The 24,796-nt window shown below is 42.0% G+C and overlaps 1 protein-coding gene across 11 annotated transcripts in view; it reads left to right on the plus strand.

Moving 5' to 3' along the window:
* The first annotated feature begins 17,587 nt into the window (after positions 1-17,587).
* The window catches only part of znf536 (zinc finger protein 536), a 417,096-nt gene continuing 409,887 nt past the window's right edge, over positions 17,588-24,796 (plus strand). For 7 of the 11 annotated variants that reach the window (XM_085991556.1, XM_085991552.1, XM_085991560.1 and 4 more), the window contains exon 1: positions 17,913-18,582. The gene's annotated coding sequence lies outside the window, so the exon portion shown is untranslated. Of the gene's footprint in view, positions 17,887-17,911; positions 18,583-20,347; positions 20,471-24,796 lie in introns of those variants that run through there. The other 4 variants (XM_085991562.1, XM_085991559.1, XM_085991555.1 and 1 more) reach the window with 3 other exon arrangements.

Below are 24,796 nucleotides of genomic sequence, written 5' to 3' on the forward strand. Positions count from 1 at the left end.
CCCCGCAGGTAGCATATATAGAGGGTGGGACATATTGTGTCACCACCGGCGCGTCCCACTACCAGCATGGACAGCATAGCTGGTGTCCAGTTAGTGACAGCAGTTTCTGTTTTAAACCCGAGGCAGAAGTTCAAGTGGCCCAGGAGCGAATTGTCCCCATTCCTGAACCCTCCACTGTTCACCTCACTGTGAAGGAGAATTTTACGGATTTGCAGAAGTACGTAGCGCACTTTGGCTACGAAATTCCCCCTCTCCCTGAACACCTTACCAAAATACACAAAGCCGTTATAGTTTCGCAGAAACATTTTTACACACTCGAACGGAAAACAGTAGAGATAGGGACTAAGATATTGGATATAGTGTCTCCACCCTGATGGAACATTTTCAATAATATAGAGGTCCCTTCGTGGATCAGACTGGCTTCCCACATTCTCGTGGTTTGTCAGTTAGGGATAGTGTTGTATTTAGTTTGTATCCAGTGTAAGGGAAAAGGTCGGTGGTCAGAATTCCGAAACCAGAGAATTTGGAAGGAACACTATGTAAAGGTGGAGGGAGATACACCGGTTTAAGTCTTTCCCCTGTATTATAAGTAAAGGATTGTTGTTTCTTTGTGTTTGTTATTTTTAATAAAGGTTTTTTCTTTTGTTGTTTTTTTGCGACGCGGTTTAATAAAGATGTGTGTACCAAGTGGTGCAGGGGTGTTGGACCCCCTCCATGCTTGGATGTGTGTGTAAAGTCTGTAATTTTACTCTATGTATGCGGATGTACACTACATTTTCGCGGAATGGGAAGTGCATGTGTCGTGGGTATATTAGATAGGTAATTACAGGGGAAGGTTGACTATGGAGGGTCAGAAAAATTTTGCTCACCTTAAAAGTATGATACTTCAAGCAAGTTTTAGTATCACAGGGGGGGAGTGTAAGATTTGCAAAATTTCTGCATTTCCCCGAAGGCTGTTATTAATAAACGGGACCCTGCGTGGACATTTTAAATCAAAAAGGGTACCCAAGATGGCATCCGTGCCTCGTGGCAGAAAGCCTGTGGGATTTTAAAATGGACTCTGCAACGCAGACAGCTTGTGGATTGAAACCCAAGCTGCAGTTTTCTGTGAAGAGAGACTTTGTATTTTGAAACCAGACAGGACTCTGAATTATGTATTAGACCGAATTGGAGACCAATCTAAATTCAGTTTAGGCCTATAGTTAAGGCCATCAAGCAGTCTACATATATAATCGGAAACAGATTAAGAGAGCCATCGAGGGTGGACAGGCCCATCAAGGAACATTCATGACAATACAAGTCGATTATTGGGCCGGTAGATGTGATTACCGGCCATCTAAAAGCAGTTAGTATGGATTGCTACCATTATTTAAAATAGCCCGCCAAGATTAAGACAAAGAACTAACCTGATTTGGCGCGCAGATAAGGGTTTTCGAAAGCAGTATAATTGAAGGCCCCCGGGTAGCAATCGCTCTCTTCTCTTCTCTCTCTGCTCTTCGGCCCCTCGCCCTCGTGGCTGTCGCTCTTTCCCCATCCCACGCTTACCCCCTGGCCTTTGCCTGTGCCTTTTGCCACTCCATCTGAAAAATCGCCCCGGCACTGCATCGGGCTGACATGGACAATTCAGGCCAGGCGAGGCGGGATGCGAGGAGGGAAGACCACTGGAGGGAAGGCCACCTGATGAAGACTGACTGAAGAAGACCAACTGAGGAGATGAACTGAGGGGAGGCTTCGAATTATCGGGCCTTCAGCCTCAGCCGACCTGCGAATATCTGCACACCAACTCAAACTGTCGGCTGGCGATGAAGAATCATCCCTGCAAGGTAAAGTACCCAAACAGAGACTTTAAATTTGGCGTACTCGAACCTGGACAATGCCCTTGCAGCGCCCGGAGACCACGTGACGACGGCAGGCTCCAGAGAGCACCAAGAGCGAACCCCGAACCCCACCGCTGTTTTGAGTCCAAGAAACCCTTTTGATTGGTGAGCATGAAGTTCTGACCCCTCATAGCTTAATCTAGTTAGGTATAGTGGGTGGGATAAGGGTAAGGGGATTGTTAAGATAGTTGTTTTCCCTCGATGTGCCGTGTGTTCCACATTCCCTGTATAAGTATAGTTATTCTTTTGTATTTTTGCCTGTAGTAGTGTACACTAGTAATTTTCCATAAGATTGTATCAGTTTTCCTCTTCAATAAAATCTTGGTTTTTGTTTACATCCAACCACCTGTCTACTCGAGTCTTCTCTGTACCGCCGCCTTGTACCTAAGTCCGGTGTCTAGAACCCAGGGGTGTGGGAGCGATTCGAACCGCTCACAAAACAGTCAGAGACATAATTGACTGGGCGCACGGACCACCACCACAGGCCACCCCCTACAGCTTTGAATGTGAGGTTACCCACTTTTGAAGGAAGAATGAAAAAGCAAATTATTGCTTAAATGGACTGAGGCTACAGAATGCTGCGGTACAAAGGGATCTGGGGGTCCTAGTACATGAAACACAAAAAGTTAGCATGCAGGTACTGCAAGTAATTAGGAAGGCTAATGGAATGTTGGCCTTTATTGCAAGGGGTATGGAGTAGAAAAGTAGAGAAGTTTTGATGCAACTTTACAGGGTGCTAGTGAGACTGCACCTGGAGTACTGTGTACAGTTTTGGTCTCCATATTTAAGGAAGGATATACTTGCTTTGGAGGCAGTGCAGAGAAGGTTCACTAGGTTGATTCCTGGGATGAAGGGGTTGATGTATGACGAAAGGTTGAGCTGGTTGGGCCTATACTCATTGGAATTTAGAAGAATGAGAGGTGATCTTATTGAAACATATAAGATTCTGACAGGGATTGACAGGGTGGATGCTGAGAGGATGTTTCCCCTAGTTGGAGTATCTGGAACTAGGGGGCATAGTTGCAGAATAAAGGGTCACCCATTTAAGACAGAGATGAGGAGGAATTTCTTCTCTCAGAGGGTCATGAATCTTTGGAATTCTCTACCCAGAGAGCTGTGGAGGTGGAGTCATTGAATATATTCAAGGCGGAGATTGACAAACATTTGAACTACAAGGGAGTCAAGGGGTATGGGGAGAGAGCGGGAAAGTGGTGTTGAGGCCAAGATTGGATCAGCCATGATCTTATTGAATGGCAGAGCAGGCTCGAGGGGTCGATTGGCCTACTCCTGCTCCTGTTTCTTATGTTCTTATGTTCTTATGGATTGGGAAATTTAAAATGTGACTCCATTATTTAAGAAGGAAGGAAGGGAGAAACCAGATAACTACAGACTCATCAGTCTAACATCAGCTGTGGAGAAGTTACTGGAATCTATCAGAGACAGAGGCCGGAATTTTCCAGGGGGTCAGCGGGTGCGATCGGTGGTGGGTCAGGTGGGAAAGTAGTTTATTTCACAGTGGGTTGGGATCCCGCTGTGAACCCACCGCCACGAGCCTTTCCCAATGTCGGGTCTGTCAACGCTGAGCAGACCCGAAAGCAGCAGCGGGGGACATAATTAAAATGATTAGCATCTAGTTGCCAGATGCTTAACAGCCTTTCTTCACTTACCTTTTGTCTTTAACTTCATGACCACGGGATCCCCGCTGTGCACAGACCGCGGCTGTCAAACTGAGGCATGAGTTCAGTGGCCATTGCTCTAGCTGATTACTTGACAGCTTCAAATGTACAGTAAATGCTCCCACCTGACTGATCATCGCTTTCCTCAAACAGAAACCTTTTCTCACTCTATTTCCAGCAAACATTCTGCAGGATTTCCACTTTCCACTCTCCATCCACTCTCACCTCATTGGAAGAACTCTCTCACCATTGACAGAATGCTTCTGTCATCTTTACTTCACCTGACATCTATTCCATCAACATGGGTGCCCTTTATACTCTCTCACCTTGGTCCTTAGATTCCCTCCACGATCAGCCCCAACACCAACATCACCAAGCACACCAGCAGCACCAACAACACCAACCTTCTCCGCAATCAACTGATGCTGCACAGGACACAGGGCATCAGCACCCAACCACATTGCTGCCCGGGAGGCCAAGGATGACCTCAGCATGGCCAGATTTACTTTACTTGATGCTGTACACTGGCTGCCACATGATGCACCAGTTTGGCACCACCCCACACCAACAACATACAGCATCCCTACAATGCTCAAGACATTCCTTTCACACTCATCACCATTGCGGGGGGTACCGTTATGTCTCACCATTCACTGCAACTCACTAAGCCACTTGCAAAGGTGCACACAAATCTGTTCAAGAACGCAAAGTGTTGAAAATAAAGGTTTCAAAAAATGTTTGACAGCACAGTAACAGAAACTTTATATGAACATTGGCTAAAACACCCAAGTGCCTACCCTTGTGTGTTGTTAGTTGGTATGATTGCACTAGGATGAGGGTGAATGTGAGGGGTGGCTAGTGAGATGGGGATGTGATGTGTTGATCTCCTGGGGAAGTGTCTTCCACCTATTGGAAGGGAAGAGGACCTCCCTGCATGCATATGGAGGCAGTCATGGGAGAGCCTGGGTGCCACCTGTGCCTTGTGCAGTCATTGTCAGTGTTTTCAGCACTTCAATGCTGTAGAACACTGACAGCACAAATGTCAAAATATATTTGGACATGGTCCCTCTAAGGAAACCGGCTAATGATGTGTCATCAAATGACGTCAACAGACCCGCTTCCTCTAATAAGCCAGGAACCGCGCTGGACAGGCTTAACAAACCCTATTAATGGAAATTAACTTCACAGAGTGGGATGGAGCCAGCAGCGGGGTCGGGGCCCATCACCGACATTGCCCACTATGGACCCGCCGAGGTGACAAAATCCTGGCCAGAGTAACTGAGCACTTGGATAAGTATGAGCAGGTCAAAGGGAATCAGCAAGGATTTGTGAAGGCTAGGTCATGTCTGGTTAATCTAATTTAATTTTTAATGTCACTAGCATGATGGATAGGGGAATGTCTATGAATATTGTCTATATGAACTTCCAGAAGGTATTTGATAAGGTTCTGTGCAACAGATTATTAGCAAAAATGAAAGCAGACAGAATTGTAGGTAACCTTGTGGGATAGATTGGTAATTGGTTGGGAGGTAGGAGACACAGAGTAGAGATAAAAGGAATGTTCCCTGAAAGGCAGGATGTGACAAGTGGTGTTGTCCAAGGATCTGTACCAGCTTCAGCTTTTCGTCCTACATATTAATGACTTGGATGAAGAAACAGAGGGTCGGATTTTCATGGGGAAGGCAAGTTGGGAGCAGGAGGGGCTCTGATGCGGGCGGGACACCTGGGACAACGGGTTTCCAGCAGGCCCTGCCAACTTTAACGGCGGGGCCTGATTTGCATCTGAAGCCTCTGTTTCCCACTCGCAGCCAGCCAGATGAAGAGACTGGCTGGCTCTGGGCGGGTAGGCCTGCGGCACTAGGCCGCACAGAGGAGGGAGGGATTGGGTGGGGGCCAGTGCTGGCCTCCGGAGGATCTGTGGGGGACAAGGAAGATCAGGGCATCCGGAGGATTGGGGGTGGGGGAGGGGCAAGGAAGATCGAGGTCTCCATAGGGTTGGCAGGGGACAAGGAAGATCAGGGCCTCTGGAGGATTGGGGGTGGGGGACAAGGATGATCGGGGCCTGTGGAGGATCGAGGCTGGCCTCCCGATCATTGGTGGGAGGGGGTCCGGGAAGGCAGTCGGAGGCCTCATGAGGGGGTCTCCGATCGTAGGTATAAAGGCACTTCGCGCCTGGACGCAGCAGTCCTCGCCTTGCTGTAACTGCCGGGTTTTACGAGGTGTGTGGAGGTTAAAGAGGCTTCCAGCCTCATTAAAAAATTGACCTCCCGCCTCCTCGCAGTGGGTTGGCTGCCTGCTCCCGCCCGCCCCCGTTAAAACAGGAAGTGGGCAGGTTGAAGGCAGGTTCAGGTTGGGATTCTGATTTTTAACAATTTAACTATCCCCACACTCCAAACCCACCCTTTTTTTAGGTTAAAATTCCCCTCAGAGAGTCAGGATGGCACTAAATTAGGAGGTTCAGTTATTTGTGTAGATTGACAGCAGGAAGTTACAAAGGGACATAGAAAAACTGAGTGAATGGGCAACACTATGGCAGATGGAGTTCAATGGGGGAGGGGGAGTGAGGCCATCCACTCTGGATCCAAGAAAGACAAATTGGAATATTTCTTAATGGTGGTTATGACCTTAAAGACACTGCAAGTTTACAAAGGCTATCTATAGTTGGCCATGAGGAAATAAAATATATCTTGCATATATTACAGATTCACAATCACAAATGTTTGTTCGGCAATTATCTGTGCAATATGGTGAACTTTTTGAAAATACACATACATATTTGGAGCTTGAGAAATTCTTTGGAACTCTTGTGTTTTGTGGAGCGATGGACCAGTTTCAAGTGGAAGAGACCTGTATTACATCCAGGTAAAACTGATGCTTTTCACCACTGAATAGCGGGGGGCGGGGGGTGGGGGTTACAGTTGGTCTCAGCACCTCTGTGCTAGGCAGAGAAAAAAATCAGCTCCTTCTGGTTGTTGTCCAATGACCTGTGTTGGGAAGTGCTGGGTGTGGCTGCACCAGGAGGTCCGCATTGGTCTTCCATTACTACCCTCCCGTTGACGGTCAGGGCTCACACGTGCTGACGGAGGGCAGGTGACTGGAACGTTACTCCAAAAAATCAATCAATGCCTTCAGGAGAGAAAACTGAAAACAAGCAAATGTATCACGTGTTCAAATTAAAAGCAGAATAATGTCATAAAATGCAGTGTCTTCCGTCCGAATGTGATGATAGGTATCAAGTTGAATCATTTGAACTTCACGCTGGTTGAATAATTCCTACATGATTTCGCTCCCCACTGTAGTACTTCGATTCCCAACGTTTCCTCGGGATTTTCTCATTCGGATGTCCAATTCCGAATACTTTTGCAGAAAACAAGTTTCTTAAACGTTGACTTCATTATTTGGAAATGCAACTAACGACTTATTGACAGCTCGGTTCTAGGTTCTTGCACTTCCCATGGGTTCATAGAGCGACTCGCTCATTACTGGGAGAACTCGTTCATACAGTTAAAAGGTGTCTTGTTCGTTGTAACTGGACTTGCTTCTGTGCAGATAAATCTAGATGAATTGATAGATTATAAAGGGTTGACAACACACTCATTGCCTCCGTACTATTTCATTTCCATTAAGGCGCTGGCGCTGACAGGTTTGGCACCATAGTCTTTTCGATTCTAAAACTGATGCTATCAGAATAGTGAAATGATCGGGCTTAGTTGTTCAGGTAGTATTGGATCTGAGACGTTTAACGTGCGTTCGCTTTAACCAATCTATTTAATGTAATATGACTCGCGGTTAACTTCAGGAAATAGAGAAAAAGTCACAGATTATGACTATCGGTAGTATAATTCATTGCATAATGCAATCCTTTTACACTGTAATAAAATTAATGTGGTGCCAAAAACTAGTTACCTGAAGTAACAGTTAAGACAACTTTGAATGGTTGACTTTGTACACTATTTCAGACAGATGGTGGTAATCGTTATGAATTCTTATCACACGAGAATATTAACTCTATTGATATATCTATTAATCTAATCAAGGTAAAGGTCTGATTTAAACAATATTTTAAATAGATCCACTATTTCCTCATTTTACCAAGGAAGTGGAGATACTATTTGACGTGACTAGTTATAATTTTAACTGGGTATTGTTATCTATTTGTTGGACTGGGTGGTATCAGAACACGTTTTGGACCATATAGAGGCAAGTGAGTCATAATATGCACAACATGGGATAGAAAGCAGTTAACTGCTGCAGAAAATAAAGTTGAACCGTTGTAATTAGATCTCAGGGGTTCTGATGACTGTATAAACGGCTCTTCCTTTGATCTTACGATTTATTATAACATCAGAACCCCCTTGATTGAATTACTGTTTTATAAGTATCCCACGGCAGCACTTGGCCAGGACTGAATTTCAAAATGACTGATGGCTGCTGATAAGCATTTAGGACCGAATCAGATACCAATCCCAACTGATTCAGTGGAGCTGCTTAGTGACAGAGCCCAATGTTGGTGTCAACTCGCTGTTATCTGTTATCTGGTGACTGAGCTAAAACGTGGGACTCCACAAAGCTGTGAAGAACGAATTTAAGATGAAAATGTCATCCAACTGGTAGGCGTGTTCACCAAAACATGTCTACTGATACTGAAATAGTACTTTGCACTGGAAGTACGCTACAGCAGTATTCTACATTGTTAAGATTGCGGATTTTCTTGGATGGAGTATTGTGTTCTTAGTCTGTGTTAAAAAAAATCATCTGCCATTGTCAGTCTTACCTTTTTGCATAACAGATTGATTCATTCAATCTTACTAATATTGTAAATTGGTTTCAGTAACAATGATCAAACTGGAAAGAAATGATTAAACTGGCAGAAATGTTGTCTATGCTAGAAGAACTGAATGTTGGAATATAGACAGAGATCTACATTAGATCAGTTATTTTTATTATGTTGATGACTTAATAACCCGTAGATAATAGTGTATTTCCCTTCTGTGTCTTGTGACTGAATACAAATCATCGAACTAGAAGTGCAACATTTGCAGGCAGTGCTGTTTGAACCACTCAGAAAACCAAAATGTCAATTAAACCAAATTTAGTGTGAGGATGGATAGCAGTCAGTTGGAAAAAGAAACCTGATAAATACTTGGGAATTCAACTGGATGATGTATTAAGATTTAAATAATATTCATTAAAATTTGCTAAAATAATCTTACAAAAGTTGTTCACACTGGGACACATTAGACAATGTTAATCACTGAATAATGCATTATCTTTGAAGTAATTTCCCTTTTTGCCTTATTTTATGTCTGATGCTGCTGCCAGGGGTCAGGTAATGAATCAGTAACAAAACAAATTGTAAAACTTTACAACCACAATTGTAACATTGTATTTATGGTTGATTTTTCTTTTCATTACTGTATATTGTTATAACCAAATTCTAAATTTGCAAATAGATAGAAATGTTAAAGATTAATTATGAATCATATTGCTTTTATAATTTGGTACCTGAATATCTGCCATCTCAAGTCCTCAGGCAAAATACCAAGACAGTGACACAAGATTAGGACATACAGTCCCAGTCATTGCTTACTGTGGGATAAACAAGGACTGAGAAAATAGCTTTCCCTTTTCTAGTTATGTGTAGTGGGATAGTTTACCCACACTAATACAATTAATTAAACATTCACATAGGCCTTTGTTGGATAAATTGTATAGGGGGTAAGCTGTATGTACTAAGCAGTTTTAATAGATTGCACAATCTAAGTTGCTTATTTAAATTCTGTGTTACATTTTTAAATATATTATTTTAATGTTATTGAATCTGATCATTAGTTTTTGCACTTAATTTTTGGTAAGAGCTCACTGTAAATCTCCTGCAGCTAATTTACATATACATTTGTGCTTATATGTTTATAGACACTTTCTTGTATACATGCAACATGTGTAATAGCAGGCAGTTTTGTAATACATCCTGTTGAAAATTTCAATAAACTGCTTTAAACTGTACCTGAGCTAAATGGCGGCAGGTGAACAGATCAGCGAGGAACCATGGGGCAAAGGGCAATTTCTTGTATATTCTGTTGGTGTCAATTATAGAATGCTAACTTGCTTAATGCCAGCCCTTTAATGTAAATGAGTACCACATATATGTTTTACAGGAATTTGAACCCAAGGCTGAGCTGGACCCAATAATATCATAAATTACTTAATAATACAAATTTAATCTCCAATGATTTGGGTGCTATAGGGGACAAAACTCACGCAATGTTTAAAATTCATTGTTTTACATTACAATTTCATCCTGCTCAACAGCATGATATTATCAACTTAAGTAAATAAGAAGTATTGTCTGATGTGGCTGCAGATCTGCAGACTGATGCAGCAAGCCCTTACTTTGTGTGATGAGAAATGACAGAAAATGATTGAAAGATTGTTGCAATAAAAGATCCTTACTATAATAGTCATATTTGCAATACCAGTTGGTTACAATTTTTACTGACTGGTAAAAATGCAATCAGATGATAAATATATAGATGCTGCAGAGGACAACTCAAGCATTTAGGTGATACTATAAACTGCAGAAAGTATAGTGTGTGTTTTTGAGCAACAGTAAAACCTCTTGATTGAATTACAGCCTTATAATGTGCTCCATAGCTCATGTGATATGCCAAATTAAATTCTGAAATAAAAATAGAATTGGTAACATATCCTCAGAACTGTACTGCAAAGACCAAGTGCTGTTAAGAGACCAAAAGTGACAGTTGGAAACTGTGTAGTAGTAATGTTCATTACAGGGTTTAACAGCTGATTATGTCATCCATGAATCAGAATGGTAACATTACCTAAATTGGTCTAATAAAGTTGTTGCTTCCTTAGCAGTTTATGGATGTTATGGATGGGAGGATGTTTCCCCTGGCTAGGGAGTCAAGAACTATGGGTCATAGTCTCTGAATAAAGGGTCGGCCATTTAGGACTGAGGTGGGGAGAAATTTCTTCACTCAGAGGGCAAATCTTTTGGAATTCTCTACCCCAGAGGGCTGTGGAGGCTCAGACATTGAGTATATTCAAGACCGAGTTTGATAGATTTTTGGATACTAAGGGAATCAAGGGATATGGGGATAGTGCAGGAAGGTGGAATTGAGGTAGAAGATCAGCCATGATTTTATTGAATGGTGGTGCAGGCCTGACTGGCCTACTCTTGCTTCTATTTCTTATGTTCTTGTGTTATTAGTTTTGGACAGATTATGTTATACTTTACCTCCTACCTTATTGTCTGATGCTTACTCACATAACCTGCTTAACTGCATAAGAAATTAAAGGCGAGATTTTTCTTATTATTTTCTGAGGAAATATAATCTATTTAATTGTGTATGTTTAAGTCCTTCAACAGTTTACTTTTATATGATTTTGACCTTGTAGGTTTATTCCCATCTGTTAATTTGGATGATAGCTATACTAAACTATCACTGCAGAGAAGCACAGCTGGAAAGACCTGTGTCATACAGCTGGATGCCCTTGCTGTGAATTATACTGTGCTTGCATTTGCAGTGTCCTTTTCCCCCAGGGGCCATGCTTTAATATTAGGACTGTTCTTTATTAAAAAGTCACTGGAGTAAGTTCGTAAAGTACCAAAGAGAGATCCACTGGATTGCCTGACCAATGTTTAAACCTGGTTTCAAACTACTCAATGACAAATCCATGTGATGTGAATAAACCTCCCTGTGAAGCACCCACACCATTTGGTTTAGATTGCCACCTGACTCTGAAGTTCTGCTGCCACTTTTGTAGCAATGTGCATCCAAAGCCACTTTGCTGCAACATTAAAAGTAGGAGTATAAATGCAGCCCAATAATTTATTTCAAGTTACCCTCCTGATCTAATCAGCACCAAATAAATCCCTTACTAATCTGACAGGGCAGATAAAAGGTAGATTAATCACTATTAGGTTGTAGTAGTCATCATACTATCTTGCATGAACCAGTAATGTTGGAAGACATGGGTGAGGAAGAACACACAATTTTGAAAGGAAAAAAAGCTAATATAAATACAAAATTAAACTATTTGTGTTTTATTATTTTGTGCTGATTTTCTTACATTCCTTTAGAAATAACAAACAATATAGAAATGCAATTTTTTCTCTCTGAAGGATTACAATGTTGGTCTGTCAGCCCATTTATTTTAATGAAGATAGCTTAATTATTTAACTCATTTATTTATATATAAATGTCCCTAATCCTGATGTAATGCAATTAATAGGGAAGCACCATAGCATGTTATTATCTGCAGCAAGGAGACAATCTAAAATGTTGGGAAATGTTGGTGTTCAGAGGGATTTGGGTGTCCTTATACACGAATCACTGAAAGTTAACATGCAGGTACAACAAGCAATTGGGAAAGCAAATGGTATGTTGACCTTTATTACAAGAGGATTTGAGTGTAAGAGTAAAGACATCTTACTGCAATTATATAGGGCCCTGGTGAGACCACACCTGGGGTATTGTGTAACGTTTTGGTTTCCTTACCTAAAGGAAGGTTATACTTGCCATAGAGGGATTGCAACAAAGGTTCACCAGACTGATTCCTGGGATGGGGGGATTGTCCTAGGAGGAGAGACTGCATAGACTAGGCCTATATTCGCTAGAGTTTAGAATAATGAGATGTGATCTTGTTGAAACATATGAAATTCTTACAGGGCTTGACAGGGTCGATGCAGGGAGGATGTTTCCCCTGGCTGGGGAGTCTAGAACCAGGGGTCACAGTCTCAGAATAAGGGGTCAGCCATTTAGGACTGAGATGAGGAGAAATTTCTTCACTCAGAGGGTGATGAATCTTTGGAATTCTCTACCCCAGAGGGCTGTGGAGCCTCAGTTGTTGAGTATATTCAAGACAGAGATCGATAGATTTTTGGATATTAAGGGAATCAAGGGATATGGGGATAGTGCAGGAAAGTGGAGTTGAGGTAGAAGATCAGCCATGATCTTATTGAATGGCAGAGCAAGCTCGAGGGGCCAAAAGGCCTATTCCTGCTCCTATTTCTTATGTTCTATGAAAATTCTAGTGTGGTCAGAGATTTATGCTGCAGGTACCAGTTTGACTTGCTTTGAGAGCAATGAGAGTGGGCAGTGCAAAGTTATATTGCTCTGCTGGCATCACTGTCTGCTTAGGCAAAGCAGGACTGTATGCATGTATACTTGAACACAGCTCCATGCACAGCTGTCAGAATAAAATTACATTTTTAATGTTAGTAAATAGTTGACCCCTGTGACGACTCTTTACTAATATTAATCCCAGGAATCTGTTGGAAACTTACTACACATTCATTTTAAATTTTAAAAAGTGCACTTTGTGCCAGTTGCACACACGTGTATATCTGAATGTACATACTTGCTTTGGAAGCTGTGTGCTCATGTGTGCATATTTGGGGTCTTGGGATATGCAATTGATAACATTTACTGATAATGGTGTCGGTGTCATTTTAGGTAAAACAATATAGCAGCAGCAGATTGGGTACATACTGTAACTGATGTGAAGGTAAAACTGTGTTGGGGTTCTTTTACGCTGTGCATAACAAACAGAAAGTTGCATTTCTCTTGAGTTTGCTACAGATTTGGAGAGTCAATTTACATTAGGCTCTTCCTAACCTGTTTTCACTTCCTTCTTCTGAAGCTAGCTTTTACGGCCTATGATGTTCTGATAGCATGATGTTAGAATGCCGGGACAGCAATAGGAAAAAAGAGCTTAGAACCCAAATGGCTAAAGACCATGTTTACACTATGGTTAAGGATCTGCAGTTTGGGTTTGAAACCCCTAGATGCTGAGGTATAATTTTCCAGTTCCCTGTATGATTGGGAGTCAGATCTCAATATGACTCTCTATTTACACTTCAGAAATGGAATGCTTGGCTGCACTTCCATATTTAGTGTATTACTCCCTCGAAGTGGCCTCATACTACTTCTGTTAAATGATTTACCCCCAGATCAGTTGCTTTAAACAGGAGTTATAGTACTGGTTATGGTGTGATATGAAAACCACGCTGAATCAATCTAAAATCTGCCATACAACTGGTCCATAATGCTACCTATCTGATATTGCAGTTACACCATTGGTACTGTTTGACACCATTTATGGAATAGTGTGAATAGACAGCAACTAATTATACTGTTTGCCTGCACTATTCTAATAAAGGTTGTCAATCACATTCTCCAAAATCCCCTACACATGCACTTGAGCACATAACTTGCATGCCGATACACACACATGTTGCACGATGAAACACTCACTCAAACTCTGTCTTAATTAAACAAATTCCCTATTGCTGTAACTTTTATTGTTTGCTGTCTCCTCAGAATACCGATGAGATAAAGGGATAATCATCCTCTTTGCTGCTACAACCGAGGCCTTTGTCAGCAATGTTTCATTCAGATTGGTTGGTGTGGAGACTGGTTGCTGCAGTGGGATAGACATTGACTTTTCACCTCTGAGACTAGTGGGATGAAAATCTCCACTGTCTGTATACAAAATGTACTTGGGCTGTCTTAATTCATTTCTTAGAAGTAAACCACAATAGCTCAAAATTGCCCCTAATTTGACACCAAATTGGCAATCTCATAGGATGCCTAGTGCACAATTTTGGAGCAAAAACTGCTACTTTTGCAATGATGCATTTCTGCTTCACCAGGACACAAACGTAACAGTAAAAATCAGGAATCAGACTGGTAATCAGCTCTCCAGTGCATTAAAGCAGGGGGTTTGAAATTCCTTTCATTCAAGTTTCACAACTGTTTGAGTGCACAGAAAGCAGTATAACTCCAGCCTGCATTCCAGAGTTTGGTTATAGAACGCCATCTCAGATGATGCCAAGGGTACTGGAAGCTAATTACAGTACCGTACTCTCAGATGATTCAGTCCATTTGATCTAAAAGAATCCACTGCTTCCTCTGCAAACTCAAACAGATGTCTAACCTACTTTGCATAACATGTAAATAAACCCCACCAACAAATATGTGTTTCTGTGCTTAAAAAATTGTAACAAAGCTGAGTGCAGTATAACTCATATCTGACGGACCACTTTACAGTCAAATGTATTGGTCTCAAACTGGAACATGCAGTATAACTGCAGCCTTGCTCTTCACTGAACTATTCTACACCTGACCTAGAGTATATGATAGGTGCCCAGAATGGACACGGTTCCATTCCCCAGCATGTATATCCCTACGCTGGCTGAGCACACAATTCATAAAAGTTGCAATTTAAAACGCCAGATGAATTGGTGCTTGTTCCCTCCTTCACAAACACGTGCACTTAGATTAAGTAGTGCATTTTCAGCCAGTTGTGGGTTAATGCTCCACTGGAAGTATTAGATCACCTCCAACGGGTAGTCTTGTACCAGACACAAACGTTTCCATATCCCTGTTTTACAATTGTGTGTCAACTTGATTGGGTACAGTGTATCAAAATATTTAAAGATATTGCCAAACGATAATAAATATACCAAACTATCTGACTGAAGATTGGTTACGCTAAAGTCTGTAACGCTATTAGTGCAAAGACATTGCTATATATGTTTGTACTTTAATAAATCCGTCAGTTACTTAAAGTTCAGTCAGTGGTGACGTATAGAGTGCTTCACATTCCGGGAGGGACTGAGAGTTCCGGTCTGTGAAGTTCGAGATAGTGATCTTAACTATTACTGGTGTGCAATTGACCAGTATTTCTGCATGATTGCAGTGGTTATTAAACGACCATCTGTTGGCCATGTAGCATTTGGGTGGACTGGAAAGACACACTTTTGCACCTGGTATTAAATACAGTATATATAAAAGGTTAGATTTTTAGGAAATCTTGGAGGCTGAAACTCAACTCTTTACAAATCCCAAAGTTCTTTTTTTGGTGAGCACATATCACGATAGGAGTTCAGTTTAACGTTTGTGTAATTGTACCTCCATGAGAAATTAGGACGAAACTTGAGATGTGCAGGATTGGAAATTTTATAGAGTTGCAATGTCACAGAATAACCCTTTTGATCAAAGTTTCATTTGGCTCCAAGTATTTTTAAAAAGCCCACCAGGGTCTTCCTTTTTTAACAAGGTTTTTTTTTAACTTCGAATTTAACATTAATGTTGTATTTGCGGCCGATCCGCATCTTCTGACCTGGAAACGTGCGAAACTTTTTCCTCATTAACTCCTTCCGTCACACTTTGCACCTTGCTAAATACTTTATTTGTAAAATATGGCAAGTGTGATTTATGGTTCCCGCGTTTCCCAGACCTACATTATTTTAAATTACCAATTTAAATTCTTCTCACTCTGTGTAATCCATTATCACTAGAATTAAAAATGGAGCTTTTTTTTACGGTTTTAAGAGATACGAGCTTGGTTTTGGTCACAGTTAACCACACGTGTGCCAGTTAATTTTGAAAAGTAACTTCTTTAAAACGGTTAGATCGCCATTTATTATTCCTTATAATGAGCTGTATCTATTCCCAGTATTGTTCAAAAATGCCTTTGCTGAAGTCCATATGGCAACTTCCTTTCGACCTGCTTTCCCATCCCACTTTCTTTGTCGATGCTGTCACTGATAAAGAATCGCCATGGTGCAACTTGACTTACAATAACAAGTTCAAAAGAAAACAGAAAATAATCGGTTGAGCCATGAAGAATTGGAATAAAGAATGCCCCATTGGTCCTCCTACTGTTTTTGTTATCGTTCTAATAGAAATAGTGTTATTATTGATGTGATGTCTGTGCTGATTGTTGGAGTGTCTGAGCATTTTTAAAGGAAAGTCATATTCTTGAAACTGACACCTCTGCAGAATGTGTCCATTTGAACTTGGAGTACGTGGGAAGATACGGGTTGTAACAGTCCACGTGCTATGTGTGAATAAGACTTTGTTTCCCCCTGCCTTGTAACGTTTTTATCCCCTCGCATAAGTTGGAAATCAACTTTGTGTGTGATGGCCGTACACTGGCGTTTACAGGTTGTCCCTGACCCTGGAAGTCTGCGTTTGACTCAATAGCGATCAGGGTTTTGTTTCACACTATAAATCAACAAATCGGCAAACAATGCTCACTTTAATACCGGCAACTTCCAAAATAAGGTAAAGTTGTTACTGGGGTGGACATTCATGTTCGGAGTACGGAACTCTTATTTCAGCGTTTCCTAGTTTTATAGAATATAGAAATATGAAGAAGTTTGACAAAAATAATTTGTGTTGGTTTAGCTCTTTTTTTTTTAGTTCCCTCTTAATTTTGTTGCTGTCAGCGGTATTTATAAAAGTATATGATTGTGGGACGTAAAACGCACACAGAACGCAATTTGCATCCAGATTTTAATTTGTATGAGTCATTCAAAGATGGAAACAGATTTACCTGCAGGAACGCTCGAATGACACGGTGCAATTCGACATCTTGAATGATCTGTCTGTTGACTTTAATCATGCGCATCAGACGAGCCTTTATTCATTATAAAGCCTTCAAAATCATGCGTGTTTGTTCTTAGCATGTTACCAATGTCACATTCAAGCACACGCTTTAAAACAAGATGCCCATTCGAGTATTTTGATACTTTTTTTTATTATCACTAAACGTTTTCCCATAATTACAGCACAATCATTATATAATCCCACAACAAAGCCTCTATTGAGGCACCAGCTTTTTTTTTGTCAACTAAGGGACACTGAATCCATAATTGCATTATTCAGCCTTTTGCTATTACATTCAGCGCTATAGAAACATAGCCCGTCCAGACTGCGGGAAATCTGCCGTTTGTATCACTTCTTCCATATCATTCACCCACAAGACACTGAAAGAAAGTAAACCAGCAATTAACTGAGTCTTAAGTTTATTCAAGAAGTTTACTGGTAGAAAAATCGAGATGGCTCTTTTGAAATGAACCAGGATCGTTCCCGCACACAGCCCACCATGACGTTTTTCCCCCTCGAAGTTTAATTACCGTATGCTAATTTCCTTGGTAGCTACGTGATTAATTAAGAAAATTATATTTTGATGTTCATTTGAAACATTTTTTTTTGGGGGGGTGGTTGAATGTTCCTCTCGGATGCGGTCCGTGTATAATGTTAGTTTCGAGCGCTACAAAGCTCATCCCGAAGACATTAATGTTTGTACGCAACCGATTGCAAAAGGAACTGGCTTATTTACATTAAATACGCGACAAGGTTACAGTGGAGATCAACGTCATTTTATCGCTGATTACTTCTCCTAAGCGCTGGAGCTGTGACTGATGCTTGTGACCCACTGTCCATGAGGATTTAACCTCAGAATCTGGACGAGAAAATACTTTCATAGTGTTTTGTTTATTTATTTTTAAAAAAAAGGTAAGACACTAGTTTGCAAAAGGATCAATTTCCAGCCAGCGAAAATGGTACAGCTGCCGCTGGCATAGAGGTAATCAAAAGCAAGATGTGTTATGTCTGAATAACAAGTCTGACAATCAGAGTGGGTATAGGGAGAATGATAGGACCTAGATTTTAATAAGTGTGTTTACAGGAGCTCAAGGTCAACAGCAGCCTTGTTCCGTGTTAATGTTTGCAGTCGCTACGTTGGGGAAACATGGTAGATCATAGAAGATTCTTTGTACGTTTATTATATCAAGGGCTGAGCTTTGGCTCATCAAAGCTAAATGCCGCAAGACCTATCTAGTTGCTGTGAATTATGCCAGGACGACAATGGAGTGCTTTTTAATGGTACAATGCATTTCACCTACCAGATAGGGGGAGTCAAAGCTAAAAGATGGGAATGTCTTGTGATGTTCTGTGATCAGTATCAATGAGCGCGTTTATCCCGAAAGAGGCAGATTAAATAAAAGACTCTTTCTCGGGATGTGAGCGATACAGTTAGCAGAGCAATCCTTAAAGGACAAACGTGACACGTTGAGCCACTATTTCCCCCTCAGTGCAAGAAAATGATCAAGTCAATCATGTGGACATGCTTCATTATTCATTGAACACAATCTTTTACAACGCTTCATTTACGGGCAGGAGTTTCTTCAACGCTTTGCTTTTAAAATTAAGGTAAGGAAGAAGGATGCGCCGGGTCCTGTTGAGATTTGGGGAGGGGGCCCGTGCGCGATTTGCGGCGATTTAAAGTCAGTTTGTACTATTTTTTTGTTTCTTTGTATGCAGCGCAACGGGGCCTACTTTTCCACCGTGATTAAAAAATACAGTATAATTAAATATCCATGCCAGTGACGTTTGCATGCAGGGCTGTCAGGGGGAAAAGCAGAAAATAATAAAAGCAGCCGAGAAGCCATTGAATGGCGCTGTAGAACTTGCGTATGGAAATGATACGTTTTAATTTTAAACAACAAAACAATGTTGTTCTCTTAATGGCTCAGTGGGAATGAATTAATCCCGTTCGGAAATGAACAGCCGTTTTAAGTAGTGAACATTCCAGTTATTCACAATGCAAAATGGCACTTAGCCAAACTTTTGACCAATTTTTTTTTAATGCAACTTAACTTTGTTGAACCGCTCGTATGAAATCCCTTCGCCTCCCCCGCCCGCCCCCCCTCCCCTTCCTTGCTGCCGTTGTTGCACGGGGATCTGTCTGTCCGCGCACCTGAGTTTAGACTCTTCCCAAATCAGAGCAAGGTTGCCCCAAGTGTGGGCCATGTGTCAAAACTTGAGACAGGCAACTGCCAGCGCGACCTGCCATTTTGTGCTCCGACCGACCCTCACTTTTGACTAGAAGCCACGCACCAGCCTCGGAGCGACGTTATGGCACTTATGGATGTCTGAAATGTCATCGTGAAATCGGAAGCATTTCACCAGAGAAGCACCAAATGCATTATTGAGGGCAAAGCACAGACAGGTCGGCGGGGAAACACCTGTTCATACTTCCAGCCATCGTTTGGAGGCAGCGATCCTTTTTAACATGTGAATGATGGGGGGGGGGGGGGTCAGATATCATTTTACTTATATGTGTATATATGTTAATTCCCTAGGTCAAAATAGTTCTGGTAGTGTTACATCTCATTCTAAAAGTCAAACAAGCGGGGTTGCAATGACCGAAGTGTCCTGGTACAAAGTCATTTAGTAGCAAGTACTTTTCGGGAAAGCGTCTGTTTTAAGCAGGAGAAGGACCATGGAGAAAAAAAAACCGTCCAGGTTTCAATATCCCCATCTGTTGCAGCCGTGCACATAACAGGACCAACTGAGACATGGGAACAATAATCGGAATACAGTGCATTTATTCCCCACATCACTGTGCTCATTAAGGAGTGCCAAGCCGCTCTTTCCACTAATATTGACAATCGCTCTCTCTCTCTCTCTCTCTCTATCTGTCTTTGAACAAGTGCAAACAAAACGGATCGGTGTTTTTTTTTCTTTCTCCAAGTAGTTGCCGAGGTTGGGAGTTGTAAATCGGTGGGAGGATGCAGCGGCGCTCGCCGTATTGTTTAACGGTTCTTGGACTGTTGTGTGTGTGTGCGGGATAGTGGCGGGTGTATACGTGATTTGTCAGCTGGATGGTTGCTACTTCTGTACAAATGCGCATGATAGAGTGCACGGAATTTCAACAGCGATCGCGCCCTGTGACCCCCCCGGGGCCCTTCGCGAAAAAAAAAAACTCAGTGGCCAAACCTTTCAAAGCACAAAAAAATATAGAGACCGAAACTGCCGGCAGGAGCACGGGAAAGGGGCTGGCTTTCCCCGGGCCGCTCGCCGCCCTGGGGTCGGCTGCACACGGGTTTAATTAATTTCAAGAGACATGGCTTGAAACGTAACGCTGACGTCGTATTGTAAATCTCCCCCCCCCCCCCCCCCAGTGCAGTATTGTGTTGAAGCATACTGTACATCATCGTATTAACATTCATCTCTTTAGCCTCTTGCATTACATCTTACGAAACTTGTCGTGCCCAAAGGCGAAGTCATACGGAGGGGGCCGTGCATGGTTTTTAAGGTAAAGCATCTTCTGTACCAAACTTCCCCCCCCCCACCCCCTCCCCTCCCCTCCATAAAAAAAACACAACCCAGCGACCTGCAGTGGAACATCAGCGGCATGTGTTCCGAGAGACGAGAAGTGTTTGTGAAAAAGCTTTTTTTTTACATTCCGAGGCTTCTCTCATGGGTTATTGAAGTACAATAGCGGTATTTTTTCTAGCCTGAGGGAATTTAGGTTTTCTGTCGACTTTCATAACTTCCCGCCTGCTTACAGGTGAGGCAGTGTGCTGGAATTTCAGAGAGAGAGAAAAGCCTTAAAGAGAAACGCTGTCAGTTCAGTGGGGGGGGGGGGGGGGGGGAGACACACACACTCCTTTGCTTACACTTTGTCAGTTCAGCCTTTAGTGTTTACAGCCACCGTGTCACAATAGACTACAGACTGCAGCTTTTTTTGACCGCGTAGCAGTTTAGCGCCCCACGCCTTTAATTATGCAAAGATCATTTGTTTTTTTATTTAAAAAAAACAAATCTCGCTTTAGTTCACACACCGCTCTCTCCATTTCCTCTGCCTCTAACCTGCCTTTAATATAACGACCGTGCAGTTCCTGGAGAGCTTTGATCAGAGCACAGGGTTACTTTTTCTTGTGACCAAAGAGGCGATATTGCCGAGGAGTTTCTGTTTGTTTCTAGGGGTGGATTGGTGGTGTCCCTGTATCGTGTTTTTTTTTGTTCCCCCCCCCCCCCTCCTCCCCCTGAAAAAGTTAGCCAGTTGGCTGCTCCGGACTGTGGGAGAGAAGTGCACATCCATTTCCGAGACATCAGTCGAGTGGTTAAGACCTCTTCAGTTGACAAGCGCTAATGCTTGGCTGTTTCACATATGATGTCATGGTGATCCTGGGAGTGCAAATGTCTCCTGATTCCACCATTAAACGCATGGCTGATTTGCCTGATAATGATAGCATTGCACCGCCAGACAGACCCAAACCCTGTGAATTAGCATCTCTTGACCAGAGAGGGGAGCTTGATCGCTGGAACAATCGCTCGCTTTCTCTCTCTCTCTCGCCCGATCTTTATCCTAGAAGGGGGAAAAAAAACCTCATAAAGGCAGGATCCACCGGTCAAGAGGGTTACCTTTGAAAAGGTGGCAAATCTGCGGCTGAAAGAAATGTAGATGTATTTTCCTTATGACCTTCGGGATCATCTAATAGCCCGGGCTAACTGTAAACCCGATAAGAAACTAGAAAGAAGGGAAGTGAAGGACGTACGCTGCGGTGCAAAGTTACGGTATTCTTCGCGAATTTCTGTGTAATGTGTTTGTCATCTCGTGTTGCGTTCTTGAGTCACCTATCGCAGCTCTCCTAATAATAAAAATCACTGATATGGACAGCGTTTGTTACTAGCATTGATTAAAAACAAGATTTCATACATGATCACAATATACCCAAACATCCAATTGGGTGCCTGTGTGCTTATTGCACTATGCATAATTGCAATTTTGATATCAAATATCATTTGGCGATGTAACGCGTTCTCTTAATTCAACATGTCAATATTAAACTCCGTACAGAAGATTATGTAAATTTTTATATTGAGTGAATGGCTTGAAATTCATTTTTAGAATAACTCTTTTAATCAAACCATCCTTTTAGGAGTTAAGATATTCTGAACACTAACATTGTAAATGCACCTTTCAAACAATTCACTGCTTCATGCATGGTTCATGTAGAGTTTATATTTGTGGTATTGTGTGTATATTGAGTTTTATAGCTCTAACACTGACATTATGGTGAAACCAGCCGGCAAGTAAGTATGCCCAACTTTGAAATTCTTTAACATAGAGTTTCGTCTTTAAAAAAAAAAATCCGAATTGGTCCCGTAGAGCAAGCTGTAAGCAGAGTCAGTGGGAGGAATTAACTGAGTGACTTTCCTCAATTCTTAGATATTTCAGAGATGGAATGCTGGATGGAAAGGGCTTTACTTGGGGAGGGGAGGAGAAGCAGAAGAGATGACCAACTGATTATCAAGTGGTATTGATGCTGGTTATGGACAAGTCCGATTAAATAGAAGTAAACATTCCTATCAAGAATAAGTTCAAAGTTATTGACAGCTATTACAAGAACATTGTGAAACTAGTTCATCATTTTAGCTACTGATGAACAGTATCTGAAATATTTACGGGTACCAAACATGTGAAATTCTTGTCTCAGTCCTTGATGTGTTAGTTTTTCCGAATCATTGATTAGGAAATTTGCATTTTCTTACACCCCTTTTTCAGAGCAAGTCATTGCAAACTATTCCATTTACCCTGTTACAGTTTCAAGTACTTTTGTACCATTTTCTGTTCAACAACTTGATTACAGGTCCCATGAGCAGAGTTGGTCCCCATGATCTAGAAGCTACGGCTTTTCTTTTTGTTATCTGTTCCTGCAGGCTTGCCTTGGCCCAGGGAGTGACACTATCACACTTGCAATAATCTGCTACTGGATTAAACATAGTCATATGCTATATTATCTCACTCACTTTGGATTGGTGAAATATTAAATGCAAGCCAGACCTACTACAGGCTAAAAACAACTGGTAAGATGGAAGTAAAAAACCTAAGTAAAATTATGGAACAGAGAGAATGAAGCTAACACTACAGAGCACAAAAACACTATTTACATTACGTACTGCACAATCATCAGACAGTCATCCTTTTCCAGCCAATATGACAGAGACTCTAGGAATTAAAGAGACAAGAGTCCTAAGTACTGAAATAGCAGAAGCAAATAGTTCATGTCACTTTCAGTATCAGATTAACGTGTTGAGCTGTATCCTTTTGGTAGGGAGTTTTACATAAAATACGTAAATCACACAGAGTCTTTCATCTGTCCAACCTTCAAAATTTCAGCACTGAACTGCAAGACCCTGGTTTGTCCACTGATTTCCTTTGAAGTGGAATAACAGCCAATAATTTGCACTCACAGCTATAATGTGATGATATTGGGAATGATTTGGAGGATTTCACTTCTGCCTTGCCTGTATTCCAGCCAGCCATTTATGTAACACGTAACAACAACAACAAAATGACATCTGTGTGATATTAAACAATGACGTATTTCATGCAACCGGTATATTCAGCAAACTGAATTAATGGTATTGCAGTTTGTGCAGGAAATCCAATTATTACATAAAGTACACTTGAACCGCTTTGAAGCTGATCATTCACAATTTAAATATGTATCTGACTAGAAGATGTGTAATAATAGATCAAAGTCTCCTGGTTAACAGTTTCTCAGATGTGATGTCCTGTAAGAATCTTAAATATAAAAAGAAAGCATAAATTTCAAAATTTGTGACAGCCTTACAATTATTATCAGAAAGATATTTTGATTGATTTGCTCTGAACTAGCAAAGCTGCACTTACTGCATCTGCACATAACTTACTAGGGGGAAAAAATTGGTTGGTTAGCGTTTCCCGTTCACTCCTGCAGAGGACGGTAATGGGGCGCTGATGCAGTAGTGCCGGGGTGAGGCGAGTCCAGTGACGCACGGCAAATTCCGCTCCCCCCCCGCCATTGCACTGCCGATATGAGTTACCGCCAGGGACTTCAACACCAGGCAGATCATGACGTCAGTGAGCGTGCAACGTTCACTGGGTGCCCGATCAGCAAAATTGATTTTTGCCAACTACCTTAGTGCCTCGTCCCAATAGCGACAGGGAGAGGAGGCGTCAAGCAGGCGGAAGCCAGCTCCAGGGACGTTATTTAAAGGGATCATGAGTAATGAGTCGCGGCTGTCAGGTTAGTGGAGTTTCATTGCTTTCTTGACAGTTTGACATTGTGAAACAGTTTAATTCAGTAATTTAAAGGTTCTTTTGTATCAGGAGTGCTGTTGTAACTAAAAAGTAGTTATATTTATTCTTACAAAATATCAAACTGCTACACTTGGTAACATTAATGGGGGCTGTGCTGGCAGTCGACCTGGCCCTCTAGGATCTACGGCGGAGGGAGCAGAGGCAGCGAGAAAGATTGGAACATGTGGCCAGAGGGAGGAGGAGAACCATGAGGGCTCTCAACAGGATGCCTTACCCTCCGAGGGTATTCCGAGAGCACTTCTCCTACCTCCAATTAAGCGAGGAGCAGTGTATTAGAAGACTTCACCAAAGAGGTGGTCACAGAACTCTGCCATTTCCTGCAGCCAGACCTCCAGCCTCAGACCAGGGCGACCATGGCTCTCCCAGTAGCAGTTAAGGTCACCATCGTCCACAATTTCTTCACCAGTGGATCCTTCCAGTCTGCAACAGGAGACATAGCTAACATCTCGCTGTTCGCCATCCATCGCTGTACCCGGGAGGTCACAGAGG

The sequence above is a fragment of the Somniosus microcephalus genome, chromosome 6, assembly GCF_052327205.1.
Source record: "Somniosus microcephalus isolate GS21.2 chromosome 6, FLI_Smic_1.0, whole genome shotgun sequence".
Classification (NCBI taxonomy): Eukaryota; Metazoa; Chordata; class Chondrichthyes; order Squaliformes; family Somniosidae; genus Somniosus; species Somniosus microcephalus.